An 18,390-nucleotide genomic window follows, 5' to 3' on the forward strand; every position below is an offset into this window, starting at 1 on the left:
AGTCATTAAGGAATGTTCCAGTCTACAAGAAGTCCTGTTGCATCATTTGAAAAAATGCCCAGCCCTATGAGAGCAGCGTTTCAGCGTTTTAGATCTTATAAACACAAATACATTCAGTCAATGATAAATGACTAGAAAAGAAAGTCGCATTTTGTGTCATGAAGTTCCTTTTAATTAACTATTTCCTTGGATCTCCAAATACTATGTATATTTTGTATATGTAGATTTTTTGAGTTCTTGATGTGTTGGACCTGTAACTCTTCCAAAAACATATGCTGACCAAAAGACTTAAGACTAAGTGTGCATGAGATTCAAGTTCAACTTCACGCTGCCTTTAAAATGCCAAAGATTCTTTGAGGCCACAGAAATCGGTAGCAAGTTCTAACATACGAAATCTCATATGTTTTGGAGTTTTCAGCATTTTCTTGGTACTTGAATGCAATATCCAGTTGTGTTGTCACTAGAAATGTTTCTATTGGATATTGGCTTCCAAACGTACATGCATCTGACCGGAGATCAACTAATGTATAAGCAAACAGAATCTATTCTATAGTGAGGAATTTGGGATTTAAATTCCTGTTAGAAGTTTATTCTGCCTCTGCCCCCGATTTCCTGCTTATTTCTGGAGCACTGACCGATATGTGTAGGTGCAGACTGCTGGGTTGCTGTTTTGTCAGCTGTAGGTTGGGATCAGTAAGTTGTGGTTTGCTGGGTTACCTCATGTCTTAACATTGAACAGATAGGGCCTATCACATACCATTAAAAGCATGCTCATCCAGCTTTGTAGAAAGGAGGTAGGCCTTAATGTGTTCTCCATAACTTTAACATTTTAAAGTACTTTAACACAAAAAATTTAACATTCCTCTTGGATAGTTTCCCAGGTCAAGCATGATCAAGTATCTGAAGATCTATTAATTATGATGGGCAAAATAATATATATATAATTGATGCCCATTCAGAATTTTGGGTTAGTAAGGTCCAAGTGTCTAGCTGAATTTTTGCTTGCATCACCAATGTCACTACCTCTTACCTTTTGGAAGTGTTTCCTGAAATTTCTATGCTTACTAAGGTTATTAAAAAACTGTACTAGGAGAAAAAACAAATATCTTTTGCAACAGTAGAGATTGGTATGGGTGGCACAATTGTTAACGTTGCTGCTTCACAGTGATGGGGTCCTGGGCTCGGTTCCAGAGCTGGCGTGCTAGCTGCGTGGAGTTTGTATGCTCTCTGTGTTTATATGGGCTTTTCTCTGGGTGCTCTGGTTTCCTCCCACGGTCTGGAAAACATTGGTACTGTAGGTTACTTTGTTTCAGGGGAAATTGGCCCTGGTCTGTGTTTGTGTCTGGAATCCCATCTAGGGTGTGTCCTCATTGCCTGCCTGTAATAGGCTCTGGCTCCCCTGAAGCCCAGAATTGGACAAAATGATTAGAAAATGCAATAATTTGAATTAAATGTTTCCTCTCATCTTTAGTTTTTTTTAAAATTAAATTCTTCTGGCCCACTCCTCCTTACAGAACTGCTTTGACTCTGTGATGTTTGAGGACTCTCTTATATACTGTACACAGCTCACTTAAAGTATACTTCACAGCAACTCTATGGGGTTTAGGTCTGCATTTTGAACTTGGGACCCTTCCAAACTTTCTTTCTTTGTGGCGCCATTCTGTCATTGGTCTGCTTGTGTGTTGTCTCCTGCTACATGATCCACTTTGGGTTCATCTCTTGCTGTCTGACGGGTGGTCTCACATTTTGCTCTAGAATAGTCTGGTATAGTACGGGATTCATTGTAGACTCAATGATAGCGAGGTGTCCTGTTCCCGAAGCAGCATAGCAGGTCTAAACCATCATTCCCTACCATGGTGCTTGATGAGGTTCTTCTGGTTAATGGTTTGGGCTTTTAGCAAACAGGACAGTTTGCATTATGTCTACACAACTGTGCTTTTGATTCATCAGTCCAGAGCACATTGTTCCAGGATTCTTGTGTTTTTGTTCAAGCCCAGTTTTGCATGCATAAGCCATGCTTCAATGTTCCTCCTGGAGAACAGGGGTTTCCTATGGGCAAACCCTTCCATGAAAGCTGTTCTTGTTCAATCTATTCCTGATGGGGGACTCGTGCACTCTGCCACTTACCAGCGAGAGAGAGTCCTGTGGATCCCTGGCTGTGACCTTGAGTGTCTTTGAAACATCTCGGAGCATCATAAGGTCTTGGAGAGAATTTGGGAGGGCAACCACTCTTGGGTAGGTTGACAACAGTCTCTTTCTTACTGTGGAATGACAGGCTTCATGTTGTTTGGTAATAATATTGCAGCCCTTCCCAGATTAAGTTGTGACATTTCTTACTCTAAGACTGTCACAGATATCTTTTGATCCGGCCATGATGTGTTTACCACAAACCTGATTTTGTATACAGGTGGATCACTTTCTGGTGATTGACGAGTCATTTGCAGGTTTTGGAGCTCCTGTGTCTGCATACCCTCTTACCTGAGATGGTAGAACTTTTACTTTCTCACACAAACAAATTGAAGGTTAATTGAAAGCTTAAAATGGATAATGGCCATGTAGAATGTGTGTGCGTTTGTCGAATGAGGTTAGTTCTATCTTCTGTTAGGACCTGTGAAGGTGAAGGTCATATATGTCTAAATATGTCAAGCCATATATTTTCAAGGGGGTAACTCTTTCACCACACTGTAAATAGCTGAACTGGAAAATATAGAAGCAGCTCATTGGGGAGACAACCTGGCATATGAAATTTAATATTGACAACGGAAAGTGATACAAACAGGAAGTAGAAGCATACACTGCATATCGCTTGGGTGTATCTAAACTGCAAGGCACGGGGACAAGTTTTGAATACTTATGTAGATTCCTCTACGTCCTTATCAAGACAATGTAGGGAAGCAAGAAATAAGCACACAGAATTCTTGGATATACAGTTTAGGAAAACATATGAGAAAATATATGGTCAAGCTTTGCAATGCATTAGTAGGATCTCATTCTCAATATTGAGGTCGGAGCAGCGGCACTGTGGCTGGAAGGTTGCCAGTTCAAATCCCGCGCTTGGGAGAGGAATCCTACTCCGTTGGGCCCCCGGGCAAGGCCCTTAACCCCAGCTGCTCCAGGGGCGCTGTATAAATGGCTGACCCTGCGCTCTGACCCCAAGCTTCTCTCTACCTGCCTGTGTGTCTCATGGAGAGCAAGCTGCGATATGCAAAAATACCAATTCCTAATGCAAGGAATTGTTTATGGCCAATTAAATGATCTTATCTTATATTGTGTTTGTATATGTTTAGAATTTAGAAAGTAGTAAGAAGAACAATTTCTAATCTCGGGGGAACTCTGATATGAAGGCAGGTCAGGGGAAATTACCATCTCTTCAATCTAGAACAGGAGAGTGGAGAGGAGAGTTGTTCCAAGTATATAAATCCTGAGCAACAGAGACGGAGGCAATCCAGGGTATGTCCTCAGAAATAAAGACACGGGGTCACAATTAGAAATGACGGGCATTCGCTTAGGATACCAAACAGGAAACATTTCACTACACAAAGAGAAGCGAACAGGTTTCTAGACTCTATTTTAGACTCCTTTTACCTACTAAACAATCACTCAGTAAGATGGGCCAAATGACTTCCTCTCCTTTGGTCATTTGTCACCTTTTTTATACCGTTCCTGAAGAGTTGAGTTTGGCAATTCTAACTGTAGGCTACAATATAAAAGTGTTGAACACAAAGATGGGTTGAATGGCCCTCCACTATATGGTTTCTGCACTAACCTGGGTCACTTGCAGTATATAGAGTAAGTATAGGGGAGGTAGAAAGAAAATAAAATCTGACAGTGCTACAAGAATGTTGCACACAACAAACTGAGTATTTCTGAAAGCGTCCAACATACCAATTATCAATATTATATCACTCAATGAACACAACCTCGTTATTAATTACAGTGCTTTTGCATTGTTATAATCATACCAATGTAATCTCCATGCTCTTTTCCCCAGTGCAACAGAAGTACAGTATATCCTGTCTGGGGTCATAACGTGGAAGTGACACCCGCTGAAAAATGTTTTAACATTTGGAATCTGATTTGAAAAGATTGCTTTGCATTTATTCTTTGTCGGCTTCAGCCTTCAGCTTGTCAGGAGCAGATCAGCTTTATTCGGTAATTTGGGTGCAAGTCAAAGTATCAATTATCAGATGTGAAACTGCAAATTCAAAAATTGATTGAATACGTGAATAGCAGTATTCTTCATTCAAGCAATAAACATTAGTCACATATACTGTGGTTTCTATGTAGAATATGTAATGTTAACTGTGCTGTAAGTTTTGGAATATATTCAGTTTCAAATCAACGTTAAAAACCTCACAATGAAATAACATGGCCACATAATGATTTCAAGTCAATACTGTAGGTGAGTGTGTCTGCTGCGAGCAGTTCAGTAGCTGCTAAGGCTTAGGACAACAAACTGTAAAATTAGCATTTAACGGTGATCTGTTTAAAACAGTATGTACATTATTTTACCACACAAAAGATGAATCTAGCAATCAACGGAAACCACTCAACACGTTTATTATATTACATGTTTTTTTTTAATAAAGGCAAAATCAAAATACAAACATTAACGGATTTTGTAACATAAATTCAAGAGGAGGGTTAGATCATAATCTCGCACACTAACGCTCGGCTACGTATGTGAACTTCGCACCCGGGATATTCCTTCGGGTATCGTTCTCGAAGTCCTTCACCACCTCAAATACACCCTTGAAGCCACCTCCAAGCGCACTCTTCACAATAGTGAAGGGGGTTTGGGCAGTCAGTCCTTTCAGCTAGACTACCATTCCCTCAGGAGAGTCACGCTAATTACTCTTATAGTGTACATATTTCGTCTATCGCATTCATTAGGATCTAACCCAATGACTGACCTATAACATTGTGTACGTTTGCTATGGGCGGTGAATGAGGTCCAGTGAAAACTCAAAACTGCTTTGAATCCCTGAATACAGTACGAGGAGGGGGGCTCTTAAAAAGCTGATAGGCTCAAGATCCGTTCAACGCCCACCGAAAGCACTCAGAAGCGTCCGAGTAATTATTAACTCTGCTGGATGTGTGGGGGAAAGGGAATGACTTTTCCACATGAGAGACGGCACCAGCTGAAAAACACTGAGTCCCTGCTGAGGCGGAAAACTGTCTGTGAAGGGCAGGAATGTTACTGTGTAATCTGAAAAGCCAGATTTGGTCTTGTGGTCCAGTGAATTTGGTTTGATAACTAATTTAATGGTCATTCTACAGAACGTTAAAATGGCTTTTACTCCGTTCATTGTTTTTTCGCTTGCTCCTCTCTCCTGCTTCCTCCTAAGTCAGAAGACGTTTTCTTTTAATTACTTTGATTACTTTATTTTAGCTTTAGCTTTTTATGTGTGTATGTGAACCTCCTGATACCCTAATCTTCTCCAAACAGTCAAATACAAGTGACTTCAATTCAGTGCGTTTCAAATTAAATCTGTTAAGGGTGGCACAGTGGTTAGCATTGTTTTGCAGTGCTAGAGGTTTGGGTTCAACTCTGGACCTGGGGTGCTGTCTGTGTGGAGTTTGTATGTTCAACCTATGTTGGGATGGGTGTCTTTTGGGTGCCTGGGCTTTCTTCCACAGTCCAAAGATATACTGGTGGGTTAATTTGGGAAAATTGGCCCTGGTGTGAGTGTGTGTCTGTTTCCCCTGTGATGGACTGACATCCTATCCAGGGTGTATTCTGCCTTGTGCCCATTGCTTGACAGGATAGATTTCTGCTCCCCCAAAACTCTGAACTTGATGAACTGGTAAAAACAGATGGCAGAATAAATTTGTTAAATATTGTAAAAAGTCTTACCCATTTTATAGTTACTTTAAAATTAATTTTGCTGTACATGGTGGCTAACAGGTACTGATGACCAACAAAGCATAAAACACATCCTGATAATTTTAATTGAGCATGGAGAAAGATGCTGTGGAATGTGAGAATTTGCATAATTTAGCACTGGTCTTGCAAGTGCTGTTTGATTTCGTTTTTGACAAGAATTTTAGGATAGTTTGTTCAAGAAAAGTCCCCTGATCCCAATGTAACGCAACGGGGGCTCAGGCGGGCGCCCTTGCCGCATCTGGTCGGCCCAAAGTATAGGTGGCTCGAACCCGGGACTTCCGCGTCTCTCTGCAGCGACCTAGCCCCGTGAGCTAAAGAGAGATCTCTCCACAGCCCAGTAGCTGTGGTCCTGCTATCACAGGGAAGGGCGGTGACGTCACCCGCTCTGGTACGCCGGCTCTTACACAGTGCTTGTCGGCCGTAAGCGTTACACTCTCCCCCGCTTAAATCGCCGTCCCCGGCGAAGGGCTATCCCGCCCCGCTTCTGACACCAATGTAACGCAACGGGGGCTCAGGCGGGCGCCCTTGCCGCATCTGGTCGGCCCAAAGTATAGGTGGCTCGAACCCGGGACTTCCGCGTCTCTCTGCAGCGACCTAGCCCCGTGAGCTAAAGAGAGATCTCTGGTTTGAGTCCAAAAGTAAACTCTTTTAAATTGCCCAGTGTTGACCAAGTGTTTATTGCTAGGATCCTGTTACATGCCAGTCCTTCACATCGCAATTCAAACAGGCATCCTTTTAGACCACTAATAAACTAATATCATAATACCACACTAATATCAGGTGTGACTACAGCAATAGAACAGGGCAGAATTCAGAGATGAATGCATTACAAAACTGCATAACTCTTGCACTAATATGCTAGCGACATAATAATACTGACATAATAATAATAGTGACAATAGTAATATTTCATTAGTGAAATGCTTACAACAGGTCCTATAATAAATTAGATGAAAAAGAAAACTCATTATTTTTTACAGTACTACACACTTTTCATCGGTGAACATAGATGGGATGATATTGAATTTAAGAAAAGACTGCTTGGTTTAAATTGACATTTTATTCACATAACTTTTGCTTTTGTATCATTGTTTTCAAATTCATAATTCAGTCACAATGAGTTTGCCTACCTGTGGTTATTTTTGTTATGAAACAAAAATTTGAGTACGAGTTATTTGCTCGTTTTAGGACTGTGGGGAAACAAAATGGATTTTGATGCTGTTTATTGAGACAGGTTTATAGTTAAACGCAATAAAACACTACACATTGGAGAATCAGTTACTTACAGGCATTTCTATCTGGATAAATCCAGTTCTGGTCAAAGTCATTAAAACGCGCTATTGTCAAATCCCCAGTGTACTTTGTAGATTCACGTTCAACTCCACATGTCGTGTGCCCTACTGACCACTAGATGTCGCTGTAGCATTCCTGTGTAAAATGTCTGAGTCTCCCATATGCTTCCCAGGACAGCACTGCATGGCCTCAGGCGAAACATTCTGCAGTATTGTGCTATTAACACAGACCATAGTGTGCATGTTCTGTGATCAACTGCTTCTGGTTGTTGGTGTGATCATGCACATGTGCAGCTGTAACAGGCACATTACTCCTTGCTTAATTACATTCATGGGTACAATATACCACAGTTGCACATTAATAATAATAATAATAATTGCTTACACTTATATAGCACTTTTCTGAACACTCCATTTACAGCATTTTACAGGTAATGGGGACTCCCCTTCACCACCACCAATGTGCAGCCCCACCTGGATGATGTGACGGCAGCCATAGTGCACCAAAACACTCACCACACATCAGCTATTAGTGGGGGGGAGAACAGAGTGATGAAGCCAATTCATAGATGGGGATTATTAGGAGGCCATGATTGGTAAGGGCCAATAGGAAATTTGGCCAGGACACCAGGGTTACACCCTACGCTTTACAAGAGACACCGTGGGATTTTTAATGACCACACAGAGTCAGGACCTCGCTTTTACATCTCATCTGAAGGACAGCGCCTGTTTACAGTATAGTGTAATCACTATACTGGGGCATTAGGACCCACACAGACCGCAGGGTGAACGCCCCCTACTGGCCCCACAAATACCTCTTCCAGCAGGAACCTTAGTTTTTATTAAGGTATTTATTAAAAGGTCAAGAAATGTGGACTCAGATTGCAATTGGGATTGACCAAAGCTACAATGCTACAAACACCAACAATAACACAAAACTGTGAAGGTGCAAAGAAATTATGCCAAAAGAAAATATTCGATTTAAATACTCTTTGCAAAATATGCCATTTTTAATATGCTAGATGTACCGCACATAATAGGTTGTGCTTTCATTTTGTGATTTTATTTTAGCATGAACTAAAAATGTTAATCTACAGACAATTAAATAGACTGATAAGCATATCCTGATCTCACGTGAATGAAGCTGTGCTAGTAATTATCTCTTTCAAGCCACCACATTCCTCCAGTCTTCTGAACAGTGCGACATGGTTGTCCCAAAACCTGACAGCAAATATTTTCAATTACATTTATAAATTATTTGTAAAAACAGTATATAAAATGTTAACTTAGTTTAGAGCCTTGAATTCTACATAACTGACCTTTTTTAACAGAACTACCGATATACTGCCAGTGCATCAAGATCGAAAAAAAAAAAAGATGAGTTTTTGAAACGGTAGCTGCTTTTCACAAGGCATTGGGGGGTAAGACTCTTGCTTAACATTAGAGAAACATCTAGATGTTTTTTCTGGGGTAGCTAATCAGCATTTAGCCATGACAGGGCAGGTGAGCCTTTTTTTTACATTTACAGGCTTTGATCGCTGACAGGTTCAGAGATTTCACTCAATCCTGCTAGTGTCTGAGCGCAGGCTGCTCCACATCTCCTTCTTTTACAAAATCATGCAAATGCATTCCTGTTGTGGTCCTCTTCCTGGATTTGCACATCTTGCTGATATAAATATAGGGCCCAGGGATTGTAAATTCAGGTGTACAGTAATCCATAATGTTTTAATGGGCGGCCCAGTGGCATAGTGGTTAGGTTTGCTGCCTCGCAGAGCTGGGGCCCAGGGCTCAATTCCTGGGGTGCTGTCTGTGTGGAGTTTGCACGTTTCCCTGGGTTGATATTGGTTTCTTCCCAAAGAGCAAAGGGCAGACTGGTAGGTTAAATGGCTTCTGTGAAAGTTGGCCCTGCTGTGAGCGTGAGCTTGTTTGTGTCTGTGATAGACCGGCGTCCTGTCCAGGGTGTACCCTGCCTTGTGCTTGTTGCCTGCTGGGATAGGTTCCGGCTCCAGCTCTAAGAAGATTAGAAAAAGATTGGATAGATAGTCATAAAAGAAATAAGGGCAATCGAGTTATATAGATCAATACAAAGCTGGAAATAGTGCAAGATTTGTAATGTGTTCTTGTTTTTGTAGCACTGGGCTTTTAACTTAATTTTAATTTAATTAAGACGAGAGTGACAGCATGAGGTTGCTGGTCGTATACGCCCACACCAGTCTTTCCTGAAGGTCATCTGTCTTTCCAGCATCACCGATCTTCCTCAGCTACCATCCAGCCTTTCCTGAAAGTCATACAGAGCATTAATTCTTAGCTACAGTATACATATAATTACAGTTATCCATAATGTTTTAATGACATTGTTATAATGTCATATACAGCTACTGATGCTCTCCTTAGTCAATAGTTGCATTGACTGTTGCTGTTGGTCAGAAATTGGTGTCATCAGATGGAACCCAGATTTCTTTTTTATCTTTTTCCTTCTCCTTCTCCCTCCTTCTGTCAACGTTAGCCCCGAGTGATCTGTTGGAATGGACAGGGGACAAAGGCGTTTTCACAGCGGCCTAAAGCACCGCTAAACTGAAAGTGCTTCTACAAACAAACTTGTTTGAAACACTTAAAGGCGAGGGATACATGAGGTGCCAAGCTTAATCTGGTGGTGTGTTTCTTATTAATTTCTGTTTGGGTGTTAAAACTGCTTACAAATCCTAAGCCTTATATACTGCCTCAAATCTGTGGTGGTTGTTGAAATCAAACCACCTTTTCTCAATTATTAAAATATTTGAATCTAATAAGATAAAACCGAGGTCAAAGGTAAAACGGGCAACTGGAAACTTCACTACCTCAACGACAAAAACACTACAGGGGTTCGACAATCAGATGTACGTCTCATTATTAACACCCTTTTGGTTTTCAGCTACACTTAAAGATTTTAATGGAAAGTGACACGTTTTTTTAATGGGATATAGACTGATTAAAATCAGTTCTGCATCCAACATACTCCAGTGGGCAACAGCGTGAAGTTAATGTGCACTGAAGTCCTGGGGGAGGGAACCCTTTTTTAATTGATGCTTTTTTACTGCAAAAGACATGAAGGTTCAGCAGTTTTGGAGCCATTTGGGAATTGTTCCAGTCAAGGAATGTGGCTGCATTCAAACTTTCATATTTATGATGCTATTATTTTTCATCCAACAGATTTTAATAGGGGGTGTCATGGTGGTGCAGTGGTGAGCGTTGCCGCCTCGCAGTGCTGGGTTCAATTCTGGACCTGAGGGGTCTATCTGGGTGGAGTTTGCATGTTCTCCCCATATTCGTGTGTTCACATGTTCACAGTCCTGAAACTTAGGTAGGTTAATTGGCTTCTGGGAAAATTGGCCCTGGTGTGAATGTGTGCGTGTCTGTCTCTTTATCTGTGATGGGGTTCGGTCAAGGGGTACGTCCTGCCTTGCTCCCATTGCTTGCTGGGATAGGCTCTGGCTCCCCCATGGCCTTGAATTGGATGAAACGGTTAGAAAATAGATAGATGGAGTGTTTGGTGTGGGCAATATTCAAATGAAGCAGTGTGCGTGTTAGGTTGCGTATCATCATTATCATATCATAGGCACTGTGTGAGTGTAGCTTTCCCTGTCAGGTTGGGTACTACTGTGAAGAAAGAATCTGTCCTGTGTGCATTATCATTTATTTTACTCAGATGACATTACTGTTGCTGGAAGCGAAGAACCTAAACCTTTGAAATACATTGCATGTGCTATTTTCATCACTAATCGGTGTCTCATCCCACACTGATCGTCTAAATGTCATTCAAAGGTACTTACCCCATAGTAGGGAAAGGCTTAGTGGCAAAACAAGCTGACAGCAGCTCCTAGCAATATTTCTAGTTCAAGAGTTCACAACAGGAAGCCTCATTGATCTCTAAATGCTGTGCTGCCACCAAAATGATTTGCAGTGGGAAATACACCAGACTCCTAATGTTCTTCCCCTCCTGTGGCACAGGAATTTGTCCACTGGAGCGACTGCAAGCATGCAGAAATAACCAGTATTGAAAAACACGTTCAAACCAAATTTGAAGCCAAATTTAAAATGAGTGATTTTTCCTTTAGTGTTTATCAGTATCAACCTCCTACCTGCTACAAAAAGAGAACAGCAGATCGGATATCATTCTGAAGGGTGTAAGCCCCATGTTTCAGTACTCATATGATGTCATGTACAGTAGTTTGACATTTAAAACATGACTGACAGCAAAAACAAAGCAACAATGATCGCTTTCTGACTTGTAACATCAGCCGTGATGAATCTGCTGCGTATCTTGGCTATACTTTATTCAGTTCAGCTCGAACTGATGGAGTTGGTCCAGAAGAAGGCTCAGGAGTGGAAATTATAAGTTCAGGAGGGGTGACAACGACAATCGTTCACAGCTGTTCATAATCACCATTACGAAGCTCTACACATTGAACAGGAAAAAACCTTTGCATTTGTCTCAGGCATCCCTTGTTCACCCCATCTCCACCTTGTAGCTCGATTCTCCTCATCCTGTGGCCAGAAGACTACCCATTAACACCAGTGGTTTAATACCAATAATATGTCATGAATACCACAACAAATGCTACTAGTATATGTAATAATTATGAATTGAATAACTATTTTATATGTATGTTAGATACATAGATAAAAGGTATGCCTTTGTTGACAGATTTTTTTTGGGAGGGGCACCACTAATGAGGTTGAAGACAATGAAAGAGGTGTTTGGTGTTTCTGTTTTGTTCTTTTCTACAGAAAAAATTAAAAGCAGTGGATATCTTCAAAAACATTTTTTTAAAAAAACCAAGCTAGTTAAGCCAAACCTATCTCCCCAGATATTCCAAACATGCACAAATCTTTCCTTTCCCGTCACTCGTCCACTTAGAGTTGCCTGCGAACTCTAGAGATAGCCCAAAGAGCAGAGCCCAGGCATCAGTAAGTCAGATCAATGTTTGATAAGAGCAATGTTTTTTACTTCATGTATTTACAATGTGGAAACTGCAACAATAATAGAGAGGGATCAGCCTATTTATGATGCTTTCTTTGGAAATATCCATCCATTTATTTTCTAGCAGCTTTATTCAATTCTGGGTCATGGAGAAGCCAAGGCCTAGCCAAGCTGGGAACGGGCACAAGGGTAGACTCTGGATAGGATGCCAGTCCATCGCAGGGCACACATTCAAATCGGGGACAATTTTCCCGAAACCGATTAACCAACCAGTTTGTCTTTGGACTGTGGGAGGAAACCGGAGCACCTGGAGGAGAACCACGCAAACACAGGCAGCACAAACTCCATACAGGTAGCACCCCAAAGAACTCAGGCCCCCAGCTCTGAGAGGCAGCGATGCTAAGCTCTGCAACACTGTGCTGCCATCTTTGTATATACTGTATGCAAAATTGTGCTTCATAGAACATAGGCATAGACACTATAATGTCCTTTAGGACATATACTTCTAGTACTTACAGATCCTCAGGGTCTGTGGAGACAATCCTCACAAATTCCTCAAAGTATAATACTGGATGAGATCTGTAAGACGTTTGGCAAACAAAATTGCATATATTTATGTGGTTTATAATAATTATAATAATAATTAATGATTGCTTACATTTTAACCCTACATGACCTTATAATAATTGCCTACACTTATATAGCACTTTTCTGTACACTCCACTCAAAGCGCTTTACAGGTAATGGGGACTCCCCTCCACCACCAAAGTGCAGACCCACCTGAATGATGCGACGGCAGCCATAGTGCGCCAGGACGCTCACCACACACCAGCTATCAGTGGGGAGGAGAGCAGAGTAATGTAGCCAATTCATAGATGGGGATTATTAGGAGGCCATGATTGGTAAGGGCCAATGGGAAATTTGGCCAGGACGCCGGGGTTACACAACTACTCTTTTCGAGAAACGCCCAGGGATTTTTAATGACCACAGAGAATCAGGACCTCGGTTTTACATCTCATCCGAAGGACGGCACTTGTTTACAGTATAGTGTCCCCGTCACTATACTGGGGCATTAGGACCCACATGGACCGCAGGGTGAGTGCCCCCTGCTGGCCCCACTAACACCTCTTCCAGCAGCAACCTTAGTTTTCCCAGGAGTCTCCCATCCAGGTACTGACCAGGCTCACACCTGCTGAGCTTCAGGTTTCTTGTCCGTTTTCCTTTCTAGTATGGGTGACTTTTTAATTTGAAGGTGCCTACAAAAAAGCACTGCAAATCCAGAAACAACTGAAACAATTACAAGACTGAAAAGGTAAAGGTGTGTGCTCAGAGAAAACGTCAAGACGGTATTCGTTTACTGAGCTTTCCTTGAGGGGGTGATGAATTGCTGAAGACCGAGTTTGGAAATCTTGGCTTGGCCAGAGTGTCCAAGTCTTGTCTTCCTTCTAGTCTGAGAGCTAGAACTGCTGTTGGGTTGAGTCACATCACTCCTACAATTGAGCAACGTCAGTTATGGACAAAGTGAGATTCACAGTGGGGAAAAATGGCAGATGATGTATACATTTCAGAAGAGTAAAAGGTGATCCTTTTTTTCGAGGTCGAATGGGATCGAGTTACTGAAGCTGCCCTGATTTAGAACTAGAATCTACGAATTGGAGGGATAGAGAAAGAAAAACTGTAATTCCATTTTTGTGTGTTTGTTTTTTTAAATTGCAGACATTACAGTATGTTATCCTGGGACAGAGGGGTCTGAAAGCAACCTTCAGGTGCTCCTTTAAGAGAAAAGGGAGACCTTATTAACCTTTTGCAAATAACACAAATGCAGAACAAAAAAAACCCCGGAAGGATTAAAATGGATGCAGTTTACATTCCAGTCAGGTTCTACACAGCAACCCTCTGGCTGGAATAAACAACCAGTCAGTGCCCTGCTTTTCTCTGGAAAACGAAGAAGGCTACTTTGTTGTTCACTATTTGCTAGGAGTTCACATTTAGAGTTGTCAGTCCAGCACCAGTCGGAAAAAAATGAGAAATTACTTGTTTGCCTGCCTGTCCCTTTCACCTCTGTCACAACTTCCCCTTCACCAGGACAAAAGAATGAGCGAGGAAGCTGTCCACCTTGCTCATTCGATTGCAGACTAGCATTTCAAATTTAGAGATTATATAAGATTATCTTGATGTCAGCCCTTGTTTTGTAGTTCCATTCTCATCCCCACACATTTTTTTATGTATTTTTGTTTGAATGGGGTGTATGAGTCTTCTACTGTGTGACCATCACTTACAATAAACAAGGGATAATGAACATAATTCCGTGAAGCTTAATTAACGCACACATTAGTTTTAAACTACACAGTCTTCTTCTCTGAATTTATCTTTGAGTATAAGAAAGGAAACGCTGGAAGGAAATAGCTTGTTAAACAATAGCTTAGCAAGCAGAGGTTAATTCCTCAGTGAAAAGTAGAAAGAAAAAACACAACATCTGAAGAAACATCGGGTTCTTTCTATTTTTCAGAGTGAAAATGACCTCCGTTTGCTCCTTATAAGATATATGTTGTATTCATGTTTAAAAACTAAGGAATAAACATTTTTTAGCTTTTTTTTTTGCTTTAAAATATTATAATACCTCTGATACAGCTTGGAATTTGAACTGCAAAATAAAGAAATGAACGGCTTTAATTCAAACGTCTGTGTAAGGAATTTGCCACTACTGTAATAGGGCTCTGTGGACTTTTCAACTACCATGCTAATTCTTCCCACCATTGTCATCCTTCAACCCTTGACCTTGAAGAATGACCTACTGTGAAGCCATGGCCAGTACATTGATCGAGAAACCCAGTACAGGCTTTGAGAAGAGCCATTCATCAGGTTTAGTTGATCTGGAACTGGGGTCACATGGGGCCAGATTCCAAATCCTTGGTTAAAAGGCTAAAGGCACAGTACAGAACAAGTTTCTCAGCCGTCACCTGTCCCAACATCTCACGTATCTTTTCAAAGAATGGCGTTTCCTGTCACACTCCTGCTTTAAGGGGTCAATCAAACATCAACCACACCAAACTACCACGCAGAATGTATGAAGCCAGTGTCGCAAAAACATGTTCATTTAAAAAAATGAGGCATATTAATTTCTTATTACAACTTCTAATATTGAATACTGAAGATGTTCAATAAAAGTGCTTGAGAGGCATTCAGTTGTGCAACACATGTAGCCAGTATGATCCTCTGTAACACCATAGCAATAAACGGGAAAATCCAGACCAAGTTAAGCTCTTCTACCATCCCCAGAAGAACTTTCCTAGCGGTGCCCCACTGTTTGAGAGAAGCCACAGGTGGTTCCTTACCATGGACCTGCTGGGGGAACTGGAGAGATACCAGTAACAGGTACTGCATGTATGGTGTCAGTGTGGACAAATTCTGGTCTGCGTCAAAAATGCAAGCATTTTGAAAAAACAGCACAAGACTGCAGATGATGAGTGAATTGTCTACCATCCACCAATAGAATGTGTTGCTAGAGCACAACCTAGACTAGAGATGATGGACAAAGCATTTTGCTGGTTCTGTGGGATCAGTTAGGTACAAAGTATACAGTACAAAGTCAAGCCAGTCTCTTTTCTTTGCTCTTGAAAAGCTCTCATATCCCTCAGGACACAAGGGGTTTCACTCTGTTGCGAGTTGTGTTGTGAGTGAGCATCCACCTGCATATACAGCTAAGAAACTTGCATTTCAGCCTGCTTTTGGGGAACTGAAACAGCACAGGTGTTTTGGAATGAGGAAGAGACCAGACCAAATTTAAGGGCCAAAAAACGGACACGGTTTCTTTTTGTAGTTCATTTCAAGCCAAGGTTTATTATCCCCTAGGGTAAATTTGTTTTATGGCAGGATCAACAGAACAATACAACAACAAAAAAAGACAAACATCACCAGCAAAGAGTACAGGACAACCAAGCTTCAGGAAATGAGAGAATTATTTTGCATTGCTTGAGATTGCAGAGGGGATGCAACACCCTGCAACTCACAACTATCATCCCACTGAAGCTCAGCAGGTATGAGCCGGGCCAGTACCTGAATGGGAGACCTCCTGGGAAAAACTAAGGCTGCTGCTGGAAGAGGTGTTAGTGGGCCCAACAGGGGGTGCTCACCCTGTGGTGTGTGTGGGTCCTAATGCCCCAGTATAGTGACAGGGACACTATACTGTAAAAAGGTGCTGTCCTTCGGATGAGATGTAAAACCGAGGTCCTGACTCTCTCTGGTCATTAAAAATCCCAGGGTGTCCCTTGAAAAGAATAGGGGTGTCCTGGCCTAATTTCCCTTCAGCCTTTACCAATCACAGTCTCCTAATAATCCCCCTCTACCTATGAATTGGCTTCATCACTCTGCTCTCCTCCCCGCTGAGAGCTGGTGTGTGGTGAGAGTACTGACGCACTATGTCTGCTGTCGCATCATCCAGGTGGGGCTGCACATTGGTGGTGCTGGAGGGGAGTCCCCATTACCTGTAAAGCACTTTGAGGGGAGTGTCCAGAAAAGCGCTATATAAGTGTAAGGAATTATTATTATTATTATTATTATTATTATTATTATTATTATATCAGGATATTATTGTGCTGAGCCTCCTCCTCAGCTAAAGATAGCTGCTTTGGGATGCAGTATTTGGTTTAAAGAAATGGGTCAAAAGCCAGCATTACTTTAAAGATCAGACTGTCCCGTGAAGATTTTTTTTTACCATAAGATGCCCTGTTTCTATTACATGCAGCAAATGCGGTTCACTCCCAAAGCGACAAGTGGACTGGAGCAGTAATGAAACTTAGGACCTCACTTTTGAAAATATCTCATTTTGGTTGTCTGTGTTGAATAATTTAAGAATGTGCTCACCTGACTTTGCCAGGAACACGTGTCTTCCGTACCTGTGGGATGTTCACATTCACAGCAATAGTGGGTGAGTTATCTGATATCTTAAGATAAATTAATATACCATAGGAAGGTGATTATATTTTCCCTTCTGTTTTCTATAATATGCACCCAACTGAACCCAAGTCATGCAACAATAAACACCTTACACCTATGTAAAGACATCTAATCAGATTTTAATAATCGAAGATGTAGAATGGTACATTACATTTTTAATGCTGAATATAGGTGATTTGTCATTCCCAATGGCCGACAAAATTTGCTTTTGTACTTACATTTGCCGATCACGTGGGGTCAGTACAGAACAAGTATCTCAGTGGTCACCTGTTCCGACATTTCACATATTCTTTAAAATAATTATGTTTCCTGTCACAATCTAGGTGTTTCCACAATGTAAATTTCTCTGAACTGTAATTGGCCTGTCAATATTATTTTGAATAAAAAATACATTAAGTAAATTGTTATATGCAATTTTTCCTGCAATCTGTGTTTTTGAGATTCCCTATCAGACACTGTTAAGGCCAAAAGAGGTGTTAGCCGAAGAAAAGTTCAGTTTCGCGCCTTTGCATTAAACAGTGATGCAATGAATCAGATCAGTAGGATAATCTGAAACATTTTCTCAGAATTTGACATATTGCTTTAACAGGTTGTAGCCCAAAATGTTTTTGACTTTGCTCAGAATATCTTTTTTTTTTGTCATCCAGTTCAGGTAAAAATGAGTTGCTTCTTCAGAGAATGCCAAATATGGTTCTTTGGCTGAAAAATGTTTCTAATCTCTTGGGAAGGAAATTGGCCCTTGTGTCAGCGTGAAACAGACTGGATTGTTAGGGTCATGACCTCCGGATGAGAGTTCAAAAACCAGGCGACCCTTTTGTGAAAAATGTCCAAAAAACGGTCTAAACAGAGTGTGTCAAGATCACCAGGAGAGCTTCAGAAGAATTAAGCTGTTTTTTTCTTTCTAGGTTAAGGTTTTCAGGAATGTGGTCATAATTTGTCTGAAGAACTGCTTTAAATGGAGCTGTCAGTTTGGAACTTGTTGCTTTTTCTTTTGCTCTTAAAATCTCCCTGGACCTGTGGTCCAAACGACAACCACATGATAAGTAGATATTCTGCAAACCTCACCAAGCGAAGGAAGCAGGATAGGAGGGATTGAGTTCGAGCTCAAGCCTCTGTGAAAATAGCCGCCCCCCTCCCCTCCTCTCGTCTCCTCCTCACAGCAACCGCAGTGTCCCTGGGTTATGCAATCGTTCTGACACACCACCGGCTGCACAGACCTCCAGTGTGTTCTCTGAGGGCGCAGCAGCGACCGTCTGAGGTTCAGAATGACTGGGGGTTTGTGTGTGTGTGTGTTT

Source organism: Lepisosteus platostomus, chromosome 9 (genome assembly GCF_059453375.1).
Source record: "Lepisosteus platostomus isolate fLepPlt1 chromosome 9, fLepPlt1.hap1, whole genome shotgun sequence".
Classification (NCBI taxonomy): domain Eukaryota; kingdom Metazoa; phylum Chordata; class Actinopteri; order Semionotiformes; family Lepisosteidae; genus Lepisosteus; species Lepisosteus platostomus.